The following is a 17241-nucleotide window of genomic DNA, read 5'->3' on the forward strand; positions in this document are numbered from 1 at the left end:
ACCTGGCTTTTGACCATTTCCAACTTTTTCTGATTGTTACCTCAATCAAGTTTATCAACCACTGTTTCTTGGTTTAATGACCTTGGACAAGTTCCATTTCCTGCTGTAAATAGGACTAGGCTCACTCCTGCCCCTGGAATTCTGGTACTTAGAATTTTTTATTTGAGGCTTTGTTCTCTGCATGGCTTCAGAAGACATGTCAATAATTATATTTCTTCTTTGTGTTACTTGAGTCAGTTGACTTGATTTTGATCTAATATGAAAAATTAGTGCATTTGCCCTTTTTTCTGCCTCACTTTTGTTTTTCTTCTCTCACCTTCCTTCAATTTAATTTTTGCTCTTACATTGTCACGGCTGATAACATTTACCTTCTGTTCTGCAATTACAATCACACTTTCTGTGCTTTCTGCTTCTGAGGCAACACACAAAAAAATCAATCTTTACATTGCTGGGAGTATATAAGTATTGTTTTACTGCCAAGACAGAGAGTGTGCTATGATTCCACGTCTTTTCTTCTGGATTCTGTGACATACCCTCCGGCCACTCACTGGGGTCAGACGGGACCCTTTGTCTCTAACCTCTCGGTTTTCCTGTAATGGGATGGCTGTTCATCAGCTTCCAGCCAGGTTGGATTGATTTTTGTATGTCACTTGTCTTTTTGCTCGCATTGTCGATTTCTTTCTTCTTTCTATTTTACATTCTGCACGATGCCTCAGCTTTATCTTCTACCCAGTTTATTGCAGTTCAATATCTTGGCAGTCGGCCCTCCTGCTCTCTCACTTGCTGTTTCTGGAGAATTCAGCGTCAGTTCTCTCTCTGAATGACGGGCTGAGTGATGACTCCCTTTGCTGTCTTATACACATCGTACTCTCTGATTACCAACTCTGCCATCCAGAAATCAAAAACATCAAGACCATTGATGCCCCCCCCCCTGCCCCATGTTCTCAGCATTTGTGTGATTTTACTTTGTTTTGTCTTTTTTTTTTTTACTGTGATTTTATTTATTATTACTGATATTTAGAATTTATTTTTAAAGAGTTACAGAGAGTGAGGGAGAGAGAGGGAGAGACAGAGTGAGAGAGAATTGATCTTCCATCTGCTGGTTCATTCCTCAGATGGCTACAACAGCAAGGGCTGGGCCAGGCTGAAGCCAGGAGCCAGGCGCTTCATCCAGATCTCCCACGTGGGTGGCAGAGGCCTAAGCACTTGGGCCATTAGCAGAGAGCTGAATCAGAAGTGGAGCATCCACGACACCAAGTGGTGCTTACATGTGATGCCAGCATTGCAGGTGATGGCTTTACCTGCTATACCTGCCCTGTTTAATTGACATTTTAGTAAGTTTCAAAGGAGGTGAGGCCATCATCTGCTTTCCCAAGCACATTAGCAGAGAGCTGGATTGGAAATGAAGCAGCTGGGACTCAAACCTGCACCCATATGAGATGCTGGCACTGCAGGCAGTGGCTTAACCAGCTATAGCACAACATTGGTTTTCCACTTCTTCTGGATGTTAGGTTTTTGGATTTTAGGGTTCAAAGAGGTGCTGAGAAGACAAAATAAAGCAGAAAAGGCTTTTATTGTAGAAAGAACAGCATAGAGGGCACTCAGGATAGGATTGCAGGCCCTAGAGGGTGGGTAGGGAGGCTGACGGTGAATGTTGAGCCCCCAGCAAGGGGCAGTGGGCAGTGGGCAGTGGTCTGTGTGATTTTTGGGAAGGATTCTGTTGCAGAAGGGCTGGTTGGTCAAGTCCCTTTTTTACAGTGTCTCGACTCAGCAGCTGGATTGTCCAGTTGAAGAGCTTTCCCAAGCAGTAGACATCCCACGAACCTTTATGTTACCTGTGCCCAGTTGGATAGGGTTTGGGTGTTTTAGGCCTCTGTTACCTAATGGGTTCTAGCCAGCCTCAGCAGCCTAATTGGTTCTAACATTCTATGCGCTTCCATCACCTGAGGTCTGATGTAACCAGTGGGATTGGTTTATTCAGTGGCCTGGACTGGCTGAAGCAGGAATAACTTTGCCTTATCGCACCGTCAAGGAGTCTGTCTGGACAGAGTTCACAGGTTTTTGGTCTTTGCAGCCATAAAACTAGTCTAGGGGCCAGCGCCATGGCTCACTTGGTTTAATCCTCCACCTGCGGCACCAACATCCCATATGGGTGCCAAGTTCTAGTCCCGGTTGCTCCTCTTCCAGTCTAGCTCTATGCTGTGGCCCGGGAAGGCAGTGGAGGATGGCCCAAGTGCTTGGGCCCTGCACCCACATGGGAGACCAGGAGGAAGTGCCTGGCTCCTGGCTTCGGATCAATGCAGTTCCAGCAGTAGTGGCCATTTGGAGAGTGAACCAACGGAAAGAAGACCTTTCTCTCTGTCTCTCTCTCTCCCTGTCTAACTTTACCTGTCAAATTAAAAAAAAAAATAAAAAAAAAGCTAGTATAAAGTGGTTATGAAAACCAGTCTAGCTGAAACTCAAACCTCAATATTACATCCACAGTTGCTGACCGCCTCTCCTGCTCACCAGAGCTGGTGCACAGCACTTGAGAAGGCTGTGTGTGTCTGACACGCGTTTGGGCTCCCCAGTCTGCTGTCTGCTCTGCTCCTGGCTTCCCCAGGGTCAGCGCTGTGGCAAGGGTGGATTTGGAAGAAAGAAGGCAAAGATTGATGTGACTGATGCTGCAGTCCCGTGGCTGTGGGTGCCTACCGTAAGATGAGCATCCATACAGCGGCTCCTGCCTCAGCTTCTCATTTGCGTTAATGCATATGCTCCAACAGCTCTTGCGGGATCCTCCCTCAGTCCCTGCTGCCCCTACAGCATCCCCGTAGGTCCTTTCTGCTGGGGTGTGCTTTCTAGCCCTTGGCTTTCTTGGAGGGGGGTGGTGGTGGTGGTTTGCAGGCAATGCATCCGTTGCTGTCCCCACGGTGTCCCTTAACCACAGGAAACTTCTCATTTCCCCTGGAATTTCAGTGGATGGTGTCCTCCCTCCTTGCCCTGTAATTTTTGCTCCTGTCCTTGTCATTTGATTTACACAGCTTCCTTTTTTGCAGTCCTGGATGTGAGAGGCTGACACCAGTCTTTGCATTCCAAATCCTGCCCTCCCCCACTTTAGAGATTTATGTTAATTTCTCCCAGTAATTTTATGGCACTCAGCCCACCTTAGTAGTGGCATAGTGCGCTCCCTGATGTACCCAGCCAGGAACCAACTGCTAGGGAGGAGCCATTTCCTTTCCTACAGAAACTGCTAAGATCTAATTGATTTTCTTCCTTGAAGGTGGGGTACCTTTGGGAGGTAAAGGAAGGGCGTTCTGTATCACTCTCTGTATTGTCTAAATTTCCTTTCCATCAAATCCTTAATGGGCCTCTAGCCTTCTGTCTCTGGACTGGAGGTGGGAACGTGACATGGAGAGATGATTTTATCACCTCCCATGGATCGGAGGAAGCTACTGTAACACCCATCCTTGGACAGACGGTCGTCGTCTTTTTTTTTTTTTTTTTTTTTCCATCTTTTGCTTTCAGTTCTGATACTTGAACTGAATTTCCGTCGTTGCAGGAATGCCCCATTTCACCTCTTGCTGGTCTGCTTAACATTTGTTCTCACCTGTTGTTGTTCTCAGGACAGGAGGAAAGGATCTCCATCGGAGCACTGGTTCAAGTCCTGGCTGTTCTGCTTCTGATCTGGTTCCCTGCCCGTGCACCTGGGAAAGCATCCAAAGATGGCCCAACTACTTGGGCCTCTGGCCATCCAAATGGGAGTCTCGGATGGAGTTCCAGACTCCTCCTTTTGGTGTGTCCCAGCCCTGTGCCTTGTGGCTATTCAAGGAGTGGACCAGCAGATGAAAGATATTTTTCTCTGTGTCTCCCTCTCTCTACTTCACTCTTCATTTCAATAAATAAATAAATCTTTTTACAAAGTGAGAGTGGCAGTGGCTAGCAGGGAAAAGACAGCTCCTTTCGCAAGAATTTCGAACTCTTGAGAGGTGATTCCTTTGTATGCAGAGAGAATGACTGCCATCCAAGTTGCTTTGACCAGGTCAGCTTAGTTCAACAATCTGTTTACGCTTCTTTCCTAGCAGACAGCAGTTGCATTTGGTTCACACCATTGTTCCACGGACAGAACAGCTCAAGCAGGTTATCACTGGAGCTCTATAGAAGTTCACTGAATGATTGTCTGTGAGCTGGCAGGTGCATTGTAATATGGAGATGGATAGGAAATGGCCATTTGAAAGACATTTTCTAAAGATATGGATTGAATCTGCGAAAGTTGTATTGAATGGGAGTGCTGAGAAGAGAAAAGTCATTGTGTATATGGGAAGAGAGGAGTTGAAAGGGATAATGCTTCTCTTTCTACCTCCAGTTAGCACCTGCACATACGCGAAATTTCGGATAATTCTGAAGTCACTTGAATGGTTGTGTTGACACTGAAGGAAGCGGTTTACAAACTGGCAGGGAGCAAGGGTCAGAGAAAGCTTCGCTTGCTGTGGTGCCTCGGAGAATCACTTAGCATCCTATTAAATGTACACATCTCTCTGTGGTCTACGCTTAGAAGATCCACAGTCATGCTCTTTAAGCAAAGCAACTTTTCAGAGCAGGCCTGTGTGTACTCTGCCAGTGTAAAAACACCAAGAAGGGCGGCCTGTTTAGATGCATGTGTCGCAGAATATTCTTTTCCATGGTAACAGTTTTGTTCCAGTATGGGATTCACTTTGCCAGGGATTCAAGCAGAAGGTCATATTGATTCCTAGGAAAGAAGCTCTTTACTAGATTTAACCCTTTGGAGCAGATATAAACCCAGCAGAGAAAAAAATTGTATTCGATGTAGGACATTGCTGGTCTCAGTTTGCTCTGGTGTAAAAAGTCGTGGAGAGGAGAAACCAAGGTCCAACAATCTGATGGAAGAAGGGATCAAAGAAGAGGGGGCAGTGTTGCTTTCAGAGAATGTGATGGAGGGAAGAAGGCTGGGAGGGCCTCCGCTGGCTCCCCCTGTGGGGCGGGATGGAGCAGAGCGTCATCTGCAGGTCGGAGACAGTGTGCACGGTGGCCACTGCCCCCTGCCCCTGTACTTTCCTAGGGACAACAGCAGTGCAATCTGCTGTTTCTGTAAAGAACAAAAGTGTCAGTGGAGCAAAGTCGTGTGCTCAGCATGCTCTTAAAACAGCTGCTCTCGTAAAACGCTTGAAAATAATTGTGCACCAACGGGAGGAGAAACAGCTGCGCACGCATCAGTAGGCTTCTCCATACGTGCCCCTGAAATATATGGACAATAAAATTTGCAGAGACAGGCCCCCGGGGAATTTGGATCAGTGGACAGGCTATTGATGACATGCAATTTCGCTTTGGGCTGTTGTTGCTTAGCTGAGTGGAATATTCCGTGCCTGGAGTTGGTGGGACAGTTTCGACTCTTGGACATGCTACTGGAGGCCTTTCACATCAACTGTTTCAAAGCAACGAATAAGCCCCAAAATATCTTCCAGGGAAGTTCGTGTAGCTCCACAGTGTGATAGCTCTCAAACTAAGTGGAGGCCCAGGGGCGCAGTTGGAACCCAGTGCTTCCTTCCTGTTCTTGTTGCACCAAATTGCACCCCAAATTTGGATCCCTGGTCTTGTTCACTTTGCTCTGTCCACTCCCTTGATTGTGCTTGCTTGTTCTATTTTTAGAGGCAGAATGGTTTCCTTCGCTCCACAGGCATAGCCCATAAGGACTTAACACTTCTCTTTTTCGCATCCTGTCTTGATAAGGTTATTGGATTAAATCAAATGGCATTTTCCTTTTTCTAGACAGTGGAAACGCTCATTCAAAACAAAACAAAACAAAATAAAACTAGACCTTCATCAATTCTTTCCTCACTATATCTCTTTTAATTTTCTTTTGCAAAATGTTCACTCTTAAAATTAATTTTTTTTCTCCATCAGTAACTTACTGCTTATATACTATAGTTGTGGTTAGTGCTTCAACATTATGGGCAGCTTGCATCCCCTAGATGGTGTTGATTACTGGCAAAACGTCCTGATTTCTAGGGCTCCCTTGTAAGGTGCAGAGTGCTACAGTGCGGTACTCCATCTAGACGTGATTTTTCTTCTGTTGAAAGAGCATTCCAGAACGTATCAGCCTTTACTGGATTCAATCAGGCAGCCGCTGAGAGCCGCTGACGGCAGAGATGCGCTTTCACCACTGACGTGTGGGAAAGCAATCAGACGCCGAGTTATATGGCTGCCTTCCTTTGTCTTCATCTGTTTCAACTCCTCTCTGAGCCCCCGTGAAATAACGGTGCTGTGTGTGAAAGCCCTTGGAAAGCCTCATTCATCATGAAATTGGTAGAGAAACCTGAACGAACAGCTGAAGGGCTGCCTTCACAAAAGGGAAGAACAGACAGTGTTTTGATGTTGTCAGGGCTCACGCTGGGAACGTGGGTTTGCCTCCTCCTGCCCCCCATCCCACCTTCCATACTTGAAACATCCGGACCCTTCGACAACAGTCAAAGGCAGACAGAGGGTGAGCTACTCTTGGGAGTAGTAAGTGTCGCAGCTGTTAAAATAATAGCATTTCCAAGCCTTGATTGTCTACTTGGAAAGCCTTAAATATATCATTAGAAACAGTTAGGGCTCCTCCATGTATTAAGGCCTCTTCCACCAGCGAGGCCAGCTAAGACCATCTAAGTTGATGTGGAAGCAAGCAGACATCCAGTGGCTGGAACAAATGCTGGCTTAGAGTTGACCTCCTCTGTGGGGATTAGCTGCTTAGTAGGTTATTGTGAGTGGTTTAAACTTGAAGTTTGCCTTTCTTCTGGGGCTCAGCATGATTCTGGCTTATACTCAAGTCTCTTCACTTGCTGTTTGGGCTTAGGAAGATATAAAGAAAAGTTAATATTTGCTGAAGCCAAATATAATTAATACTGTAATTTGGTTTCGGAAAGGCAATGCATTATAAAACCAAGGGTGTGTCATTTTTAGATTATTTAGAGACTGGATAACCCTTACAGTGGATTCTCTATCATGTAGATAATTTGCAGTAATTTTAAAATGTGTGAGAAATGGACTGTCAGTTCAGCTTCACTTTGGGAGAGAAGAGGAAGTCATTAAAATTGGATTTCTTAAGAGATTTAAGACTAAATCTCTTCTGTGTAAGGAAATGACGGAGCCTGGGGATAAAGGATGTGGCAATTTAGTGGGCTCCTTGTTGTGGCTTTGCAAGCTATTTGATAGCGGATGTGAGCTGGTGTGAGTGTGTGTGTGGGCTTCTGTGCACCGTGGAGGAAGCAGGGAGAGCTTTCTCGGCATCCACATTTCTACCCAGGGGTGAGTATGGATTTCTCTTGGCTCATAATAACAAAGGTAGGGGCTACCTCTCAGAATCACTAGGAATGGTTCCCATTGCCGAACGTGGCAGAAAATGAAGGGTCACCCACATAAGGTCTGGATTAATCAGAGCACAGGTCTGTGGAGCCATGCCGGACAAGGCAGTTCACTCAGCAGTGCTATGCAGGTGAATGTCAGCAACGCTTGGCCATCGCTGCCAAAGAAGGGCTTCAAGCTGATCCCGAGTAGGCAGACACAGGCTAAGCTCTGCACATCTGTAAAGCCTTCAGAAATCGGAAGGTAGTGCACAAACACCGTGAGCAACACGTAGACATTTGCCATGTATTGCTCTCTCCAGTTACTTCAATAAAATGAATGTATTTCTCATTCTGTGTTGTGAGCGCATTTCTGTCCCACACATCCTTTGAGCTAGTACAGGCACAGGCCTAGGAAGTGGGCTCTGTTACAGTTGAGCCATCCAAGGTGATGAAACCAGGTCAGTAGCAATGTTCACAAGACTGGTGGTTTCTGTGAGCCTGCTTGCCCCAGCAGTTGCCGTGTCACCCACCGGCCACATCCTCACATGCGAGGCCTTTAAACCATTTTCCTCAGTCCCCTGCACTTTTTCCTGAGGTCTTGATTATTACTCAGAGCTGCTAAATTATCAGACCCTCAAGTGAGCAGATAGAATCCTAGAATGAGCAAACCTAAGAGACCTCCAACGGGAAGTGCTTTTCATCTCCCCACTCTGCTCCGCTGGGAGGTGGCCTTGGTGATCCTTGTTGTCTTTCTGCCTGCTGACGTCCTCATGGATGGAAGAATGGAGGTAAATAAGGTTGCAGTGGTCCCTGTTCATCACCAAGGACAGATCCCAAGACCTTGAATAAGTGCCAGAAGTCATCACTAGGACTGAATCCAAGAGTCGTTGTTTCTTTCCTAGATGTGCATACTGTGACAAAGTTTAAGTTATACATTGGACATCACAACAGATAAGCAACAGCAGTAATGAACAGTTATAGCATTGCCATAAAAGGTTGTGTGAACATCATCTCTCTCTCCCTTTCTCCCTCTCTCCCTCTCCCCCCCCCCCCCCATAATGCCTTCCTGCCTGTACTCAATACTTCTTGATCACAGCTAGTTGAGACAAGGAAAGCCAGCTCTGCAGATAATGAGTGAGGGACTATGGTACTGCTCGTTTTCATGGAGTTGTAGCATTACAGGAATTTCACAGAAGTCTGTTGCATTTCTCCTGTAGCTCCACATCGCACTCCACTACTCTGACTGCCTTAGACAGAAAAGGAATTTCACAAATGAATATGGGGTAGAGACTTTGAAGTAGGGCTTGAAAGTCTGTAAGTCAGACTGAGACCATGCAGGCAGCAACAAAACAAAACAAAACAAAACCGAAGAAAACAAACAACAATATGCGTGAGCTGGTGCCGCAAGTAAACCCAGGGGGGACACTGAGGCTGCCCGCGAAGTTAGACTTTGTCTGTGTCTCTGCCACTGTCACCCAGGGAGTGTGCTGCTGTTTGCCCAAGCCTTCCACCTCCCCGTGTCTGCACCCTGCCCTCCCCACAGAAGCATCTGGTCGCTGGGACTTGGGACCCTGGCTCTGTGTATGCTGCCCAGTGGAGAAGTCCAGGGGTGACTTGCTGGCATTGCCAAGCACTCTCTGGAGTTTGATGCCATCTCCCACTGGGGTTGATTAGGTGGGAAATGCTCCAAATGCAAGCCAGGCTTGTGACAATGTCCCTTATATCATCATTATCTAGTTTAGTAGAGAGATTTTCCATTCTGTGCCAGGGAAGTTCTAAGTGCTAGAATTCAGAATGTCTTCCTTCCTTCCTTCCTTCCCTCTGTCCCCCACTCCTGCTTCCGTTCTTCCCTTTCTCCTTTATTCTTCATTATTCTCTGGGATAACCAAGTCTGAAAGTTATTTCACATTTGCCAGCTACCAACTAACTTGTAGCCTTTAAGTCTTAATTTAAAAAAAGTTGCATATAAATTATTTTCACAAGAATGCACTCAGGCAAGGCAGGAGAATTTAGGATGCTGATTTTATTACAAGGAGAAGTTGGGATAGATCTGGAGGTGGGGTTTGAGTGCTTAGATAAGGGAAAAAATCATGGACAAAAGTATCCCTGTGTGTGCTGGCTGAGGTTGAACATGTGAATGACGTGGGGACTGAGATGTGTGCTGTATAGTCCCTTGAGAAGAAGCTCTTTGAAAAAAGGGCTCAAGATTCCTTGCTGTTCCATTAGATTAAGAATTATGCTGTATCGTCTAGTCGTTGCTTGGAAGGCAACACTCCAGTGTGATATTGAGCTTCTTCATGTACAGAATCCATGAATGCTATTGTTACACTTTATGCAAAAAATTGCAGTGCTTACACAAGAAAATGTGGCTGTCTAGCTCAAATTGGAAACTGCTACAAGAATGCAATAAAACAAAAGCCATCCCACTGGAAGCCTGAGGAGTAGTAATAAATGAAAATGATTTCAGTAGCATACTTTCAGCGATATAATGTTGCTGCCTTTTGGATGTCAGAAATTGGACCTTTGCTGAATTTGTTATAATACTCACAAGGAGGTAATGCTTGTTCCTTACTGGTGCTTAGAGCACCTGCTAGGGTAACCTCTAATTCTACTGAAATGGAAATTGAGAGAGGAGGTACGTATTAACGCGGGTTCTTGTGAATCAATCCCTGGGGATAGCTCTTCCAACTCAGCCTTCCTGACTTCTGTTCCACTCTCAGAACGAGGCTTGAACATCAAATGATACTCAGTGATTCAATTGGCATAAACAAATCTAAGCATGGATCTGACACAGATTGCTTCATTCTGCGCACTGAGTGATTGCAACGGACTGCCCGAGGACTGAACACTGCTTTATATAATTGACTGCATAGGTCTAAATCCAGGCCTGTCAAGGAGGTGGAAAAGCTGGTGGTCAGCAGAGGATCAGGTCATACTGGCTGGTTGGATTACAGGCCATGGAGAGAACCTGAAGGCAGAGCAAGAACGAATCCATTCCTCTGTCTGTAGTTGTTACCTAGGTGTGTAGGGGAGGGAAAAATGGGTGTCCTTCCACCCTTTTAGGTTCCTTTGTTTGGCTATGAATTAAACTGACAAAAGACAGATTAGCAGGAGAAAAGCCATAACCAACAATTTTTATACTTTTGGAAATAAGTCTAATTCTCTGTTCTGTTCCTGTCAATAGTTCTGATAATTGAAAGTCTAAAGTAGAAGTGGAAAAAATTTTGGCTAACACAGACTACAAATCAGATTTGTTGGTTATTATAAAAATTGGCTGCAATCGCTAGATCGAGAGTATATTGGTTCTACTGAATGAGAAAAGGAAGAAAATTATGGAAACAACTTAGAACAGGGTACTCGGGAGCTTGACTCCTCTAATTTATATATGTGTTTCATCATATTACTTCATCTCTGTGTGTTTCCGTTTGTTAGTAAAATGGGTGAAATGGTAGTGTCTTGTTGGATCTTATAAGGAGTCAATGAATTCTTACATGCAAAGCACCTGGGAGAATGCTGGGACAATATGGGTGTCGGTGATGAGCTTGCTGTGTGGTGCTGGAAAGTTTAGCTTTCACATTGCCCATCTTTTGACTTTTTTCTTCACATTAGTATCAGGGTATGGGTCCACAAATTGAGAAATTTGAATGTAGATACCTCTTTTTGCTTGTGATTTTTTTTCTCGTAGGTGAGTGGTTTTATTTCAGAAAGTCATTAACTTTGAAACTTCCTTCAACTAATCCAACTTGATGAAGAGCCAAACCATAAAGAATGATATTCTAACTAGTACTCCAACAGTATTTTTTTTTTTCACTTTGTGTTGCTATATGGGGGCAAACTGTTGAAATCGTTACCTAATTTATACTAAACTGATCTTTTGTATATAAAGAGAATTGAAAATGAATCATGATGTGATGGGAAGGGGAGGGTTGTGGGTGGGAGGGAAGTTTTGGGAGGGGGAAGCCATTGTAACCCATGAGCTGTACTTTGGAAATTTATATTCATTAAATAAAAGTTTAATAATAAAAAAAAGAATGATATTCTTCATCAAATGGGAAAATGTGCAGTGGGTATGAGTAATAAAATAACCTGTTACAGAATGAGGATGTTACACTGAATGTAGGCATGTGGGTGAGAAACTTCACTCTGGGGAGTTCTAGAACTTCATGGAAGACTTTTTTGTATGTCATAAAATAGCAATGTAGCTTTTTCCCCCCTGTGGAGGACTTCTTAAATGTACATATATGCCTGTACAGAATCTCAATATTCCAAGTGATTTTTTTTTTCTGCAGCCACAATAAAACCCTGGGCAGATACAGTGAGGGAAGCAAAGAGAAGGTACCTCATTAGCTACTGTGACAAACAAAGAGAAGACAATCTGTCTCTGGTTGACAAGTAGACTGTAGATAGAGTTGGGTATAAAAATACCACTCAAACAGATATGGATTTAAGAAGTTGATCCCACCAAAATAAATTAAGATTATTTGGGGTGCTAAAACTGACCATGTGCTGGAATGTTTCAATTCATACTTCTGTTATCTATTTTTCCTCATTTGTAAAAGAGCATGTACTTCCATGACACAGGCGTGGTTTTTGTTCATGACCATCAGGCTGTGGGTACGTTTCTTGGTCTTTCTGAGCCTCGACATGGAAGTCTGTTAGATGGGAACAACGAGAATGCTGAGCTGCCTGGGGAGTAGCAGGTGCTCAGCAGAAGGTGCTCAGTGTTACCATTGGTCTGACCACACCTCCCAAGAGCTTTTCAGTCCCTCTCTCATTCCAAGCTGTTTTACATCTCAAAGCAGGCTCATCGTGATTGTAAGTCCAAGGTCTCAGCAAATGCATCTTAATTTCCCATTATTGGGAACATTGAAAGGAATTGTGAGAATATAAAAAAACAGTGAATAAATTACTTTTTGAGATTTTCATTCCCTGTATCTCTCTACATCTTCCTGAATGTTTTTGGCAGTGCTAATGGCCTGAAAAGCTTACGAAGGATGAGGTGAGATGAGCACTTCTTGGTCCTCAGAGGATGGATGGTCAGCAACAGGTGTCTGTGTATCTGTACATAGACTCACATTTTACATCAGTTTCTTGTTAACTCTAAGAGTATTTTTAAAAGGGAACATTTTAATTTGCTGCAGATGTTTCATGAAAACCATTATTAGTGTGAAGAGAAAATGCTTTAGGAAGCAATTGTACAAAGGTTTAATTTTTATTTCTATGGGAAAATGTGCACATGCAGTAAAAGTAATAAAGGCAAGCTGAATTTCCCTTGAGGTATACAAGGCTGAATAAAATCTCCTCCATTATCCTTCAATCAGCCACTTAGGATTTTAATTGTGTAGACTCTTAATCACCGGGAAAGTAACCCTTCCCCGAGCTGAGCTTTCCTTTGTTAGCGGCTGGGGGAGGGCCGCTGTTCTTTAGCTCCTTAGGAAGACTCTTCTTTTATTGCAACATTTTTGGCCACTTCCCAGGCTCTCCAGGCTCTGTGCATTGCTTTTCAGGCTGGTTAAATTGTCTTGCTTAGGAGAAAAGCAAGATGGTGTTGGAGCACAGAAAAGGATACCCCCAAAGACTCTGTTGTGTGCTCTTTTTTTTTTTTTTTTTTTTTGAGATTTATTTATTTGAAAGGCAAAGTTACAGAGAGGCAGAGACCTAGGTCTTCCAACTGAAGGTTCACTCTCCAAATGACCACAACAGCTGGAGCTGTGCCGATCCGAAGCCAGGAGCTCCTTCTGGGTCTCCCATGTGGGTGCAGGGGCCCAAGGACTTGGGTCATCTTCTACTGTTTTCCCAGGACACAGTAGAGAGCTGAATCGGAAGTGGAGCAGCCGGGTCTTGAACTGGCGCCCACGTGGGATGCGGGCACTGCAGATGGTGGCTTTACCCACTACGCCACAATGCCAGTCCCTCTTCATGGTTTTTGCAGCTCTTTTCTGCATTCTGTCACTGTGCATCAGCTAGTATTTCCCATAATTGTGTTTAAGTGGAAACGTGATGTTCGTGTTCTTAGTTGTTTCTTTCATGCAGTATATTTATATGTTAACATTTGTCCTGGTGGTTCAGAGTACCAATCAATTATGATATTGATTGCCTAATAACATTCTGTTGTGTAATATCCTATATGTCATGAGCTTCCTCTGGTTGATGGCCATCTGCGTTATTTTGGGTTCTTCACGGTAGCAAATGAAGGTACTATAAGCGGTGGGTCATATGTATTTGTTAGAACTCTGTTGTTATTTCTCTTCGGTAAATACCTAGGAGTGGGATGGTTAGACTGTACATGGTGTATGTTTCCGTTTTGCTTTTTTATTGTTACAGTTCATATGCCATAAAATTATTTGTTAAAACGTAGTAATTTAGTGGGTTAAAGCCTTGGCCTGAGGCACTGGCATCCCATATGGGCGCCAGTTCTCGTCCCAGCTGGTCATCTTCTGATCCAGCTCTCTGCTATGGCCTGGGATAGCAGCAGAAGATGGCCCAAGCCCTTGGGCTTCTGCACTCATGTGGGAGACCTGGAAGAAGCTTCTGGCTCCTGGCTTCAGATCGGTGCAGCTCCAGCTGTTGCAGCCATCTGGGGAGTGAACTAGTGGATGGAAGACCTCTCTCTCTCTCTCTACCTCTCTCTGTAATGCAGTCTTTCAAATAAATAAAATAAACCTTAAAAAAAAAAACCATTGTGTCTTGAAATTAATTTCCCTTCTTCTGTTTTCTTTCTTTCTTTCTTTTTTAGAAACTTAATTAACTTTAACGAAGCACCCAAGAATGATACATCTTTTGGGAGCACCTAGACATAGTTATAATACAACTCTTTGAGGACAGAGGTCCTGAATGGGAAGTTAGTGCACAATGACTCTTGAAGTTAATTTAACAATTAAGACTCTTATTACGACATCAGTGATGACCCAGGCTCTTGACATGAGCTACCCAGGCTATGAAAGCCTTTTGAATCAACAAACTCTGTCAGTATTTAGACAAGGCCATAAGAAAAGTGGAAGTTCTCTACACCCTTCAGAGTAAAGAACCTCCTTCTTTGATAACTTTTTTTTCCACTGGGGTCTCTCTGATAGAGATCTTTCACATAGGACATTTTTTTGCATTAGTGTCTTGGCCTTCCATGCCTGGAATGGTCTTGTGGGCCTTTCAGCCAGACCAAGATGCCCAAAGGGCTGATTCTGAGGTCAGAGTGCTGTTTAGAGGGATTGTCATTCTATGAGTCTGCTGTGTGAACTGCTTCCCATGTTGGAGCATTCACTCCTTTTTAAATTCTATCTATTATTATCACTACACTATCATATATTATACTTAATATAATTATTAATGATTATTCTATCCATATGATAATTTCTTAAAAAAAGTTTTGACAGGTAGAGTTACAGACAGTGAGAGAGAGAGACAGAGAGAAAGGTCTTCCTTCTGCTGGTTCACTCTCCAAATGGCCACTAATGCTGGCTCTGCGCCAATCCCAAGCCAGGAGCCAGGTGCTTCTTCCTAGTCTCCCATGCGGGTGCAGGAGCCCAAGCACTTGAGCCATCCTCCACTGCCCTCCCAAGCCACAGCAGAGAGCTGGACTGGAAGAGGAGCAGCCGGGACTAGAACCTGGCACCCATGTGGGATACCGGCGCCGCAGGCAGAGAATTAACCAAGTGAGCCATGGTGCTGGCCCCATATGATCACTTTAACACTTAAGATGGTATTTTTACCACTCAGCTTAAGGGGATTTGGCAAGTTTTTAAACTGTACCCTTAGAAGTGAGTCTGTAGGAATGTATGCAGAACTGTACAGCGTTATAGTTACAAATGTCACACACTTCATAATTACAACTTTAGGGTCATGGTCATCCTTCCCACCGTGCCCACCTTCCCACCCATACTCCCAACCCTTCTTCCTACTCCCTCTCTTATTTCCACTCTGAATTTTTACTGAGATATATTTTCAATTGACTTTGTACACATATGTTTAGCTCTATGTTAATTAAAGACTTCAACAAATAATATTACAAAAACCTGTTCTCAACAGTCAAGACAAGGGCTGTTCAAGTCATTGCTTCTCAGAGTGTCAATTTCACTTCTACAGATTGTCTTTTAGGTGCTCTGTTTACTTATCACAAGTCAGGGAGAACATGTGATATTTGTCCCTTTGGGACTGGCTTATTTCACTAAGTAAGGTGTTTTCCAAATTCATCCATTTTGTTGTAAATGACTGCATTTATTATTTATTTATTTATTTATTTTACTGTTGTATAGTATTCTGTAGTACACATATCCCTTAATTTCTTTTTCTAGTCTTCAGTTGATGGGCATTTGGGTTGATTCCATGTTTTAGCTATTGTGAATTACTGCAATAAACATGGGGGTGCAGATAGCTCTTTCCTATGCTGATTTCATTTCCTTTGGATAAATTCCCAGGAGTGGGATGGCTGGGTCACATGGTAGGTCTATATTTAGATTTCTGAGGTGTCTCCATACTGTCTTAAAAAGTGGCTTTACCAGTTTACATTCCCACCAACAGTGGATTATGGTACCCTCTACCCCACATCCTTACTGGCATTTGTTGTTTGTGGATTTCTATCTGAAAGCCATTCTAACTGGGGCGAGGTAAAACTGCATTCTGGTTTTGATTTGCATTTCCCTGATGGCTAGTGATCCTGAACATTTTTTCATGTGTCTGTTGGCTGTTTGCATTTCCTCTTTTGAAATGTCTGTTTAAGTCCCTGGCCCATTTCTTCACTGGGTTGTTTGTTTTGTTGTTGTGGAGTTTCTTGATCCCTTTATATATTCTGGTTATTAATCCTATATCAGTTGAATAGTTTGGAAATAATTTCTCCCATTCTTTCAGTTGCCTTTTCACTTTCCTGAGTACTTCTTTTGTGGTACAGAAGCTTCTCAAGTTGATGTAATCCCATTTGTGAATTTTGGCTTTGATTGCTTGTGCCTCTGGGGTCTTTTCAAAGAAGTCTTTGCCTATGCTAATATCTTGCAGGGTTTCCCCAATGTTCTCTAATACTTTGATGGTGTTGGGTGGTAGATTTAGGTCTTTAATCCATTTTGAGTGGATTTTTGTTTAAGGTGTAAGGTAGGGGTTTTGTTTCATACTTTTGCATGTGGAAATCGAGTTTTCCCAGCACCATTTGTTGAATAGACTGTCCTTGCTCCAAGGATTGACTTTAGCTCCTTTATCTAATATAAGTTGATTGTAGGTGCTTGGATTGATTTTTGGCATTTCTATTCTGTTCCATTGGTCTATTTCTGTTTTTGTACCAGTTACAGGCTGTTTTGATTATAATTGCCTTGTAGTATGTATTGAAATCTGGAATTGTGATAGCTCCAGCGTTGTTTTTGTTGTTTAGGATTGCTCTAGCTATTTAGGGTCTCCTGTGTTTCCATATGAATTTCAACATCATTTTTTCTTTATCTATGAAGAATGTCATTGGTATTTTGATTGGTATTGTGATGAATCTGTAAATTGTTCTTGGAAGTATGAACCATTTGATGATAATGATTTTTCTAATCCATGAACATGGAAGATTTTTCCATTTTTTCGGTATCTTCTTCTATTCCTTTAATGTTTTGTAATTCTCATCATAGAGATCTTTGACATCCTTGGTTAAATTTATTCCAAGGTATTTGATTTTTTTTGTAGTTATTGTGAATGGGATTGATTCTAGAAGTTCTTCAGCTGTGGCATTTTCTGTGTATACAAAAGCTGTTGATTTTTGTGTATTGATTTTATATCCTGCAACTTTACCAAACTCTTCTATGAATTCCAGTATTCTCTTAGTGGAGTCTTTTGGATCTGCTATATATGGAATCATGTCATGTGCAAAAAGTGATAGTTTGGGGGCTGGTACTGTGGCTTAGCAGATAAAGCTGCTGCCTGCAACGCCAGCATCCCATGTGGGCACTGATTTGAATCCTGG

This window comes from Lepus europaeus, chromosome 4 (assembly GCF_033115175.1).
Source record: "Lepus europaeus isolate LE1 chromosome 4, mLepTim1.pri, whole genome shotgun sequence".
Lineage (NCBI taxonomy): Eukaryota > Metazoa > Chordata > Mammalia > Lagomorpha > Leporidae > Lepus > Lepus europaeus.